This window comes from Ranitomeya imitator, chromosome 9, assembly GCF_032444005.1.
Source record: "Ranitomeya imitator isolate aRanImi1 chromosome 9, aRanImi1.pri, whole genome shotgun sequence".
NCBI classification, from domain to species: Eukaryota; Metazoa; Chordata; class Amphibia; order Anura; family Dendrobatidae; genus Ranitomeya; species Ranitomeya imitator.
In genome coordinates, this window is record NC_091290.1 from 17285036 (window position 1) to 17297645 (window position 12610).

The 12610-nt window shown below is 43.9% G+C and overlaps 1 protein-coding gene across 5 annotated transcripts in view; it reads right to left on the reverse strand.

Moving 5' to 3' along the window:
- LRRC4C (leucine rich repeat containing 4C) overlaps positions 1–12236 on the reverse strand; it is a 988240-nt gene extending 976004 nt beyond the window's left edge. For 2 of the 5 annotated variants that reach the window (XM_069740441.1, XM_069740439.1), the window contains exon 1: positions 11390–12127. The gene's annotated coding sequence lies outside the window, so the exon portion shown is untranslated. Of the gene's footprint in view, positions 1–11389 lie in introns of all 5 variants that reach the window. The other 3 variants (XM_069740438.1, XM_069740440.1, XM_069740442.1) reach the window with 3 other exon arrangements.
- Between the last annotated feature and the right edge of the window lie 374 nt (positions 12237–12610).

Genomic DNA, 12610 nt, shown 5'->3' on the forward strand with positions numbered 1-12610 from the left:
CAGGGGGGTGAACACGTTGGATGCTCCCAGTATATAAGGGGTTAAGCTTCTTGGCAAGTTTTTGATTTTCTGCACCGTTAAGCAAGACAGGCTGCCACGAGAGGTGTGGTGAGTTCTCCTTCAATGGAAGTCTTCACAGAGGCTGGACAGACATCTGTCTGAGATGGTTTAGTGAATCCTGCATTGGGCAGGGGGTTGGGTCTTGATGATCCTAGAGGTCCCGATGACCCTGGAGGTCTCATCCAACTCTAACATTCTAGGATTCAATGAAAAATGAGCAGCGTCAAAAACTCACCGAAAGCTCATGGTGGGAACGTAGCCTAAGATATGGACTTGCCTTAGAGAATGGGGACAATTATGCTAATCATACTCTGATCACAGTGTAATCTAACTTTCTCAGATGAAGAGAAGATGGAAAAGTCCGTGAAGATCAGACTGCACAAAGATATTATCCGAGTGCAGTCTGATGGTTTCCACCGACTTCCATGGCCGAGTGCGATCCGAACATACTGCGATTCTTTCCTCGGTGTTCGTCCAAGATCTGTTTGTGTCAATGAAGGGTTTCACTATCCAACTCCATTCAGAGACAATGTAACACTTTTCTGCTTTGTCACTTTTCTTCTTTATTATTTAATTTGACTTATACATCGCCATTATGTTCCGCATTGCTGTACACATTGTCTCCATCTCTGTCCCCGTCGGGGCTCACAATCTACATTCTGTTTCAATAAGTCTTTGGAGTGTGGGAGGAAACCAGAGAACTCGATGGAAACCCGCGCAAACACGGAGAGATTATACAAACTCCTTGCAGATGTTGTCCTTGGTGGGATTTGAACCCAGGATCCAAAACAACAGTGCTCACCACTGAGCCTCTGTACAGTGCTAACCACTGAGCCGCCAAATAGGACTAAGCACTCAACGCCGAACAGTGCAAATCAATGAGCCACTGAACAGTAATACTCACTGAACCAGCAAACAGTGCTGACCACTAAGCTACTCAACAGTGCTGGCCACTGAGCCACTGAACAGTGCTAACTACTGGGTCACCAAGCAGTCCTAATCACTGAGCCACCAAATAGTGCAAACCACTGAGCCACAAACGGTGTTAACCAATGAGCCACCGAACAGTACTATTGAGCCACTAAACAGTACTAACCACTGAGCCACTGAAGAATGCTAAACACTGATCCACTGAACAGTGCTAACCATTGAGCCACCAAACAGTGCTAACCAATGAGCCACCGAACAGTGTTAACTATTGAGCCACTTGCGATTTTGATGGAATTGATGGTGAATATGGAGAAGCAGATGTCAGTTCTCTCCGATGATATTGTCTCATTTATGTCAGATCCCGGCTCACTTCCTGCTGTTACACTTTATACATGCGGAGATCTACAGTGACGCCACAGAGGAAGCAGACGTCCTCCCGTGGTGAACGTCCCGGCTCCTTCACTATCGTTTATTCATCAGACTACGGATCTCTAGATAAAACCAATGCCCGACGTCTGTGCTCGTCTGCCGCCTCCGGCCTTATATCTACACCATCACCCCGGATAAGCCCGAGCATCATCCATTGTAAGTGTTTGCCACATGGTGACATTGGTGGAACATGTCCAGATACACTGCGTGGAGATAACCCCATAACTACAGAGTCCAGACATCCTCAGCACGCCCCCGCCGGGAGCTTCATGCAACCGTACATCACCAAGCACAATGCCGAGCGTCGGATGGAGTGGTGTAAAGCCGCCACCACTGGACTCTGGAGGAGACGGGTTCTGTGCAGTGATGGATCGCACTTCTCTATCTGCGTCTGATGGAGGAGGCTGGGTTTGGTGATTCCCATTGGAATGAACCACTGAGCCAAGAAGCTTTCTACCCCTAGACCTGGGGATGGCCTCCATGGTAAAACATCCAGGTGAGGCTGATAAACCAAGGCGGTCGATCCAATATGGACTATCAGCGGATTTAAGATTGTTTTTCAACATATTCATTAATGATCTGGTAGAAGGTTTACACAGTAAAATATCGATATTTGCAGATGATACAAAACTATGTAAAGCAGTTAATACAAGAGAAGATAGTATTCTGCTACAGATGGATCTGGATAAGTTGGAAACGTGGGCTGAAAGGTGGCAGATGAGGTTTAACAATGATAAATGTAAGGTTATACACATGGGAAGAGGGAATCAATATCACCATTACACACTGAACGGGAAACCACTGGGTAAATCTGACAGGGAGAAGGACTTGGGGATCCTAGTTAATGATAAACTTACCTGGAGCAGCCAGTGCCAGGCAGCAGCTGCCAAGGCAAACAGGATCATGGGGTGCATTAAAAGAGGTCTGGATACACATGATGAGAGCATTATACTGCCTCTGTACAAATCCCTAGTTAGACCGCACATGGAGTACTGTGTCCAGTTTTGGGCACCGGTGCTCAGGAAGGATATAATGGAACTAGAGAGAGTACAAAGGAGGGCAACAAAATTAATAAAGGGGATGGGAGAACTACAATACCCAGATAGATTAGCGAAATTAGGATTATTTAGTCTAGAAAAAAGACGACTGAGGGGCGATCTAATAACCATGTATAAGTATATAAGGGGACAATACAAATATCTCGCTGAGGATCTGTTTATACCAAGGAAGGTCACAAGGGGGCATTCTTTGCGTCTGGAGGAGAGAAGGTTTTTCCACCAACATAGAAGAGGATTCTTTACTGTTAGGGCAGTGAGAATCTGGAATTGCTTGCCTGAGGAGGTGGTGATGGCGAACTCAGTCGAGGGGTTCAAGAGAGGCCTGGATGTCTTCCTGGAGCAGAACAATATTGTATCATACAATTATTAGGTTCTGTAGAAGGATGTAGATCTGGGGATTTATTATGATGGAATATAGGCTGAACTGGATGGACAAATGTCTTTTTTCGGCCTCACTAACTATGTTACTATGTTACTATGTAAAGGCAGATTCACAAAGCAAGTTCTTGTATCCTCGACAGATAAAGTGAAGAGTCAGCGTTTCTCAGATTCGCCCATTGTCTCCGTCCTGTTTCCATCTTAATGAATGTATATTAAGAGCAACAGAAGCACAAAGAAAGCAAAGAGAAAAGAAGAAAAATTACGGTGAATATTTAATAATTGGTAATTACTTGCATCCGCAAATTATCCCATTTTACACACTCCGGCAATTATCTCTGCAGGCTGCACCACTCTGCTCGCACCTCCAGAACACTAATGCACTGATACATTGTACCCTGTGCGGGGGCCGCAGAGGATGGTGCCCCAATGTCTGCAGTCAGGGGGCCGAGCGGCAAGAGGCACCGAGGATGGGACACTACCCAGCCCTGCCAGGAGATAGACGGGGCCAACACATTCAGTTCCGGATGGATGGATAGATAAATAGATAGATAGATAGATAGATAGATAGATAGATAGATAGATAGATAGATAGATAGATAGATAGATAATAGATAGATAGATGATAGATAATAAATAGATAATAGACAGAAAATAAATACTAGATAATAAATAGATAGATAGATAATAAATAGATAGATGATAGATAGATGATAATAGATAATAAATATATATATATAATAGACAGAAAATAGATAATAGATGACAGATAGATAGATAGATAGATAATAGATAGAAAATAGATAATAGATGATAGATAGATAGATAATAGATAGAAAATAGATAGATGATAGACAGATAATCGATAGATACAGTTAGGGCCAGAAATATTTGGACAGTGACACAAGTTTTGTTATTTTAGCTGTTTACAAAAACATGTTCAGAAATACAATTATATATATAATATGGGCTGAAAGTGCACACTCCCAGCTGCAATATGATAGTGTCCACATCCAAATCGGAGAAAGGGTTTAGGAATCATAGCTCTGTAATGCATAGCGTCCTCTTTTTCAAGGGACCAAAAGTAATTGGACAATGGACTCCAAGGGCTGCAATTAACTCTGAAGGCGTCTCCCTCGTTAACCTGTAATCAATGAAGTAATTTCTGCCAGCTGACGGAATAGTACGTCAGCTGGCAGATCCCCTGCTTTGAGGTGGGCTCCGGCGGTGAGCCCATCTCAAAGCCGCGACATGTCAGCTGTTTTGTACAGCTGACATGTGCGCGCAATGAGCGCGAGCGGAATCGCGATCCGCCCGCGCCCATTAACTAGTTAAATGCCGCCGTCAAGCGCTGACAGCGGCATTTAACTAGCGCTCCCGGCCGCGCGGCCGGAAGTGCTCACACTGCGGACCCCCGTCACATGATCGGGGGTCAGCAGTGCATCGCCATAACAACCAGAGGTCTCCTTGAGACCTCTATGGTTGTTGATGGCCGATTGCTTTGAGCGCCACCCTGTGGTCGGCGTTCAAAGCAACCCTGCATTTCTGCTACATAGAGGTGATCTGTACTTCACCTCTATGTAGCAGAGCCGATCGAGTTATGCATGCTTCTAGCCTCCCACGGAGGTTATTGAAGCATGCCAAAATTAAAAAAAAAAAGTGATTAAAAATATAAAAAAAATAAAAAATATATAAAAGTTCAAATCACCCCCCTTTCGCCCCAATCAAAATAAAACAATAAAAAAAAAATCAAACATACACATATTTGGTATCGCCGCATTCAGAATCGCCCGATCTATCAATAAAAACAAAGGATTAACCTGACCGCTAAATGACGTAGCGAGAAAAAAAATCAAAACGCCAAAATTACGTTTTTTTGGTCGCCGCGACATTGCATTAAAATGCAATAACGGGTGATCAAAAGAACGTATCTACACCAAAATGGTATCATTAAAAACGCCAGCTCGGCACGCAAAAAATAAGCCCTCACCTGACCCCAGATGACGAAAATTGGAGAAGCTACGGGTATCGGAAAATCGCAAATTTTTTTTTTTTTTTTTTTTTTTTTAGCAAAATTTGGAATTTTTTTTTCACCACTTAGATAAAAAATAACCTAGACATGTTTGGTGTCTATGAACTCGTAAGGACCTGGAGAATCATAATGGCAGGTTAGTTTTAGCATTTAGTGAACCTAGCAAAAAAGCCAAACAAAAAACAAGTGTGAGATTGCACTTTTTTTGCAATTTCATCACACTTGGAATTTTTTTCCCATTTTCTGTTACATGGCATGGTAAAATCAATGATGTCGTTCAAAAGTACATCTCGTCCCGCAAAAAATAAGCCCTCACATGGCCATATTGACGGAAAAACAAAAAAGTTATGGCTCTGGGAAGGAGGGGAGCAAAAAACGAAAATGAAAAAGCGGAAAAAGCTCCGGGGGTGAAGGGGTTAAAAGGTCAGGGGTGGATTCCAGGTGTGTGGTTTTGCATTTGGAAGCTGTTGCTGTGAGCAGACAACATGCGGTCAAAGGAACTCTCAATTGAGGTGAAGCAGAACATCCTGAGGCTGAAAAAAAAGAAAAAATCCATCAGAGAGATAGCAGACATGCTTGGAGTAGCAAAATCAACAGTTGGGTACATTCTGAGAAAAAAGGAATTGACTGGTGAGCTTGGGAACTCAAAAAGGCCTGGGCGTCCACGGATGACAACAGTGGTGGATGATCGCCGCATACTTAATTTGGTGAAGAAGAACCCGTTCACAACATCAACTGAAGTCCAGAACACTCTCAGTGAAGTAGGTGTATCTGTCTCTAAGTCAACAGTAAAGAGAAGACTCCATGACAGTAAATACAAAGGGTTCACATCTAGATGCAAACCATTCATCAATACCAAAAATAGACAGAAAAACACCTCAAGAAGCCAGCTCAGTTCTGGAAAAGTATTCTATGGACAGATGAGACAAAGATCAACCTGTACCAGAATGATGGGAAGAAAAAAGTTTGGAGAAGAAAGGGAACGGCACATGATCCAAGGCACACCACATCCTCTGTAAAACATGGTGGAGGCAACGTGATGGCATGGGCATGCATGGCTTTCAATGGCACTGGGTCACTTGTGTTTATTGATGACATAAGAGCAGACAAGAGTAGCCGGATGAATTCTGAAGTGGACCGGGATATACTTTCAGCCCAGATTCAGCCAAATGCTGCAAAGTTGATTGGACGGCGCTTCATAGTACAGATGGACAATGACCCCAAGCATACAGCCAAAGCTACCCAGGAGTTCATGAGTGCCAAAAAGTGGAACATTCTGCAATGGCCAAGTCAATCTCCAGATCTAAACCCAATTGAGCATGCATTTCACTTGCTCAAATCCAGACTTAAGACGGAAAGACCCACAAACAAGCAAGACCTGAAGGCTGCGGCTGTAAAGGCCTGGCAAAGCATTAAGAAGGAGGAAACCCAGCGTTTGGTGATGCCCATGGGTTCCAGACTTAAGGCAGTGATTGCCTCCAAAGGATTTGCAACAAAATATTGAAAATAAAAATATTTTGTTTGGGTTATGTTTATTTGTCCAATTACTTTTGACCTCCTAAAATGTGGAGTGTTTGTAAAGAAATGTGTACAATTCCTACATTTTCTATCAGATATTTTTGTTCAACCCTTCAAATTAAACGTTACAATCTGCACTTGAATTCTGTTGTAGAGGTTTCATTTCAAATCCAATGTGGTGGCATGCAGAGCCCAACTCGCGAAAATTGTGTCACTGTCCAAATATTTCTGGCCCTAACTGTAGATAGATAGATAGATACATAATAGATAGATAATAGATAAATAGATAGAAAATAAATACTAGATGATAGATAGATAGATAGATAGATAGAAAATAGATAATAAATAGATAATAAATAGATAATAGATAGGTAGATATATACATAGATAGAAAATAGATAGATGGATGGATAGACAGACAGATAGATAGATAGATAGATGATAGATAGATAGATAGATAGATGATAGATAGATAGATAGATAGATAGATGATAGATAGATAGATAGATAGATAGATAGATAGATAGATAGATAGATGATAGATAGATAGATAGATAGATGATAGATAGATAGATAGATAGATAGATAGATAGATAGATAGATAGATAGATAGATGATAGATAGATAGATGATAGATAGATAGATAGATAGATAGATAGATAGATAGATAGATAGATAGATACTTTTTGTAAATTCAATGTAATTTAAACTAGGTCACGGTCAGCAGCAGTGTGAGGTGCTGTAATGTTTGGCAATATAGCTGTATTTTCATCCCATTATGACATAGACATTAAAAGGCTGCAGGATACAAGTGCTGCCTGCTCCCTGCTCCACATTCCATGCTCCATGTTCCTGCTCCAGGTGCTTTGTTCCCTGCGCCATGATCTTTGCTCTATGTTCTCTGCTCCATCTTCCCTCCTCCATGCTGTTTGCTCCCTGGTCCATGCTCTCTGCTCCATGTTCCCTGCTCCACGCTCTCTACTCCCTGCTCCATGTTTTTTGCTCCCTGCCCCATGTTCTCTGTTTTGAGAACAAAATCCAAGAGAACACAGCCAAAAGTCCAGATAATAGAAAAATACAAATACTTTATAGTATTACATACCAGCATACGACGCGCGTTTCGGCCGATGCCTTCCTCAAGGGGTGTCAACACCCCTTGAGGAAGGCATCGTCTGAAACGCGCGTCAGGGGGGATGGGAGCCCGGGGCACGCACATCCCTGTTGTCGCATTGCTGGTATGTATATACTTTCATCATTTGATACTCCTGGCTGGCACTGCATTTGATTGCTGATATCTATTCTGCTTAGTACTATGTCTTTACGGTAATGATCTAATATGTATCGACTCGGTTGTTATACGTGCACCCTCTCCTGTCCAATCGTACATGCTGTGGATGGCACGGGGGTATTTCCCATTTTGCTTCTGTACATCTGTTATGTCTAAATAAAGTATTTGTATTTTTCTATTATCTGGACTTTTGGCTGTGTTCTCTTGGATTTTGTTCTCAAAGCATATGCAGCTGGTCCGTTATGGTCCTATTCAGTCTTCTTACTAATTAATCATTAATCCTGTTTTTGGATTTCTTACTATTACAGACTGGAATGTTTTCCACCATATGTCTCTGGTTAACCATGTTCTCTGTTCCATGTTCACTGCTCCATGCTCCATGTTTCCTGCTCCATAATCTTTGCTCCCTGCTCCATGTTCTCTGCTCCTTGCTCCATGCTCTATGCTCGATTCTCCATGTTCTCTGCTCCCTGCTTCACGCTACCTGCTTCATGCTCTCCGCTCCCTGCTTAATGTTTTCTACTTCATGTTCACTGCTCCCTGCAGCCTGCTCCATGTTTCCTGATCCATGATCTCTGCTACCGATTCGATGCTCTCTGCTCCATGTCCCATGCTCTCTACTCCATGATCCTTGCTCCCAGCTCCATGCTCTCTGCTCTATGATCCTTACTCCCTGCTCAATGGTCTCTGATCCCTGCTCTATGTTCCTTTCTCCATGCTCTCTAATCCGTGCTCCATGTTCCTTTCCTCCATGCTCTCTGCTGCCTGTTCCATGTTACCTGAACTCTGCTAGTGGTTCCATGCTCTCTGCTCTATGCTCCATGCTCTTTACTCCATGCTCTCTACTCCATGATCCTTGCTCCCTGCTCCATGTTCTCTGCTCATTGCTCCGTGTTTCTTTCTCCATGCTCTCTACTCCATGATCCTTGCTACTTTCTCCGTGCTCTCTGCTCCCTGCTCAATGCTCTCTGATCCCTATTCCATGTTCCTTTCTCCATGCTCTCTACTCCATGATCCTTGCTCCTTTCTCCCTGCTCTCTGCTCCCTGCTCATTGCTCTCTGATCCCTGCTCCGTGTCCTTTTCTCCATGCTCTCTATTCCATGATCCTTGCTCCTTTCTCCCTGCTCTCTGCTCCCTGCTCAATGCTCTCTGATCCCTGTTCCGTGTCCTTTTCTCCATGCTCTCTACTCCATGATCCTTGCTCCTTTCTCCCTGCTCTCTGCTCCCTGCTCAATGCTCTCTGATCCCTGCTCCTTGTCCCTTTCTCCATGCTCTCTACTCCATGATCCTTGCTCCCTTCTCCATGCTCTCTAATCCCTGCTCCATGTTCCCTCCTCCATGCTCTCTGATCCCTATTCCATGTTCCTTTCTCCATGCTCTCTACTCCATGATCCTTGCTCCTTTCTCCCTGCTCTCTGCTCCCTGCTCAATGCTCTCTGATCCCTGTTCCGTGTCCTTTTCTCCATGCTCTCTACTCCATGATCCTTGCTCCTTTCTCCCTGCTCTCTGCTCCCTGCTCAATGCTCTCTGATCCCTGTTCCGTGTCCTTTTCTCCATGCTATCTACTCCATGATCCTTGCTCCTTTCTCCCTGCTCTCTGCTCCCTGCTCAATGCTCTCTGATCCCTGCTCCTTGTCCCTTTCGCCATGCTCTCTACTCCATGATCCTTGCTCCCTTCTCCATGCTCTCTGCTGCCTGTTCCATGTTACCTGATCTCTGCTAGTGGTTCCATGCTCTCTGCTCTATGCTCCATGCTCTCTACTCCCTAATCCTTGCTCCCTGCTCCATGCTCCCTGCTCTCTGCTCACTGCTCCATGTTCCTTTCTCCATGCTCCCTACTCCATGATCCTTGCTCTCTGCTCCCTGCTCAATGCTCTCTGATACCCTATTCCATGTTCCTTTCTCCATGCTCTCTACTCCATGATCCTTGCTCCTTTCTCCCTGCTCTCTGCTCCCTGCTCAATGCTCTCTGATCCCTGCTCCATGTCCCTTTCTCCATGCTCTCTACTCCATGATCCTTGCTCCCTTCTCCATGCTCTCTAATCCCTGCTCCATGTTCCCTCCTCCATGCTCTCTGCTGCCTGTTCCATGTTACCTGATCTCTGCTAGTGGTTCCATGCTCTCTGCTCTATGCTCCATGCTCTCTACTCCATGATCCTTTCTCCCTGCTCCCTGCTCTCTGCTCACTGCTCCTTGTTCCTTTCTCCATGCTCCCTACTCTCTGTTTCACGCTTGGACACCCATTGTAGCAATGTGGTTTTTTTTCACAGTTTCAGCCCACGGTGGGACACAATGACAAGCCATGACTGCAATGGAGCAAACCATTATTTATCGAGCATCCATCTCTATCTGCTTCTTCAATGAAATCTCTGCTTATGGGGAGGCAGCAGTTGCAGTTTCCTAGGTGAATAATCAGCAGGCTTGCAATGCACAGAGCAGTCCGGTGTTAGGACACAGTTGTGTCCAGTGTGGACATTGTCTCGTTACACACTCATCCCTTGGTGTAAAACGTGTTAGCATTGCAGCCCAGAGAGGCCATTCTGCTGCTGCTGCTGACACAATGAAATGCTCTTTAACTAAATTAAATGGCCAAGATATAAGCAGAAATTCCAGTGCTATGCAATCTCCTTAAAAGCCTGATGTAGACAGGGTCATGGTGGTCCTACCATAGACCATGTTGTATCATGTTACAGGACAAGTCAATGAGGAGGTTTAGAGATGGTGCATTCATGTAGGATTTATGTGTTTTCTTGGCTGATTTTTGCCTCCCAGCCAAAAAACAAACAAACATATAGAAGAGTAGATGGGAAGCTGGAAGAGTAGAGTATAATAATGTCCTTCATCTTATTACACAAAGTAGTGAGCAGGAAAGGGCTAAGGCACTGACAATGCACAGACTGAGAGGCTGCTGCAGGCTTCTCATTTCCAAAAAGAGCATAGTATTAATTACTTTCTGGGCTTCCAACGAACCCTTTCATTGCCAACCTTAAGCTTTTTTTTCACTACCCACCATGTAACGAGCCACTGCTGGCTATATGCACTCTCAGCCGGTAATGATACCTAGTACTTAAAGGATCTGTATTAGCCACTGGTTGGATGAAAGGAGATTTTAAATCACCTTAAGGCAAGTTTTACTATCCGCAAAATGCGTGACTACTACTACTATCCTCTTACCAGGTTGGGTGCAGAACGCCGGGATCAGAAAATGAATACAATTTACTGACAAATATTTGCAAGATGAATAGGAGCTAAAAAGAAAGGGGCGTTTATATTAAAATATCGCAATTCCCCTTGCTTTATACGCAGGATGTGAAGGGGGAAAGGGGGCGACAAAATGTTGCAAATGCCATTTAAAAAAGGATAAATAATGGCATCATAATTCAGAAATGGATGCATAAAAAAAATCAAAATAATATAAATTCTCCGTATCACCATGGAGAAAAACGTGCTTTATATGAGAAGCAGAGAAGACGATGAGGGATGGATGAGGGATGTTAGTCAAACAATGGGAAGGAGAGTTCTATTTAATAAATAAACAATGCAAATGTATCAAATGCAAAAAAAGTAACCACAGGGCTTAACCCTAAGTGCACCCCAGACAGTCAGAAGAAAGCCAAGTCCACTAGTGATACAAGATGGTAACTGCAGAGAACACGCTTCCCGTAGGAATAATACAAATGTAATACACGACTTACCCATCTGACAAGATATTGATCCTCCTCGTCTAAGGGAATGCGTTCTCTTCCATCGCTCCCTATGTTTCTATCAGTTTTTGTAAGTCACATGGAACAACCATAAAAAAAACAACAAAAAAAATGATCTAAAGGATGGCAAGGATTTCCCTTTAACTTGCAGGTTTAAAGGTTATAAGATTGCAAAAAATAAAAAATAAAAAAGGCAAATAAGATGCATTCCGGCAGGTTATTCACAGCACCGGCAGCAGCATGTCTCCAGGATGAGGGTGCTGAGGACAGGATCAATGCCTGGCTAACAGATTGGAGTTGCAAAGAGGAATCTTGTTCCTGCAGATGGCATGGTCACCTCCGGCATTGTATTTTTTTTTGTTTTTTAAATCATACCAAATCCAGGAGTCTTCCAAGCACCCCAGTGATGATCCAAGTCAGTATTTGGAGTGGGGGTCACCAAGCAGGAGTCATCCCTACAGAGCCCTGGGTGCACAAGGCTTCCTTTGCTGCAACATCAAACCCCTCCATCAGCCCCAGTGACTGCTGTGTCCTGCTCTACTGCATCTCCCCAGCTCTCAGCATCCTCTACATACAGCTGGAAGGATGGAGAAAGGTGGGGGATTCAGTGTCTGGAGTCTTTAAGGTTGCAGATTCCGCCTTCTGCTTCCCAAATCTGAAGCTTCTTGGTTCACTGTGAATTCAGCAGCATTTCAGTCCTCCAGCAGCAGCTGTGGCATTGGCTTCAGCAGGGACAGAGAGGAGGTGCTAAGTCATTTAGGAATCTGAAAAAAAAGGGGGAGGTATGTGCTGTAGTCATCAGAGGTGCCACTCTCTACCCATAGATTTCATCTGTAATGGATCCAACAGGAGACGGAGAAGTTGCACCAGGAATACCAATGACGCCCATTAAGGCTTTGTGCAACATTGCCATGCATGTGTGTGTGTGTGACTATTGCCATGAGGTTTTACACTAACTACTACTAAGCCCAGCATGCTGGATGTGCAGCAGAATCATACAGTGCTGCATAGAAATCCAATTTCAGCACCATGGACAGCAGCCAGATTCTCCAGCCTTGTAATCTATGGACAAGTTGCATGCAGTGCAGGGGTCTGCATGAATGAACTGGGGGGGGGGGGAAGAAGAATTAGCCATTGTGTTGCCAGATGTTGCAAAATGTGCACATAGATTTTACAGCCGCACATAGAACTATACATAGGACTCACGCTATT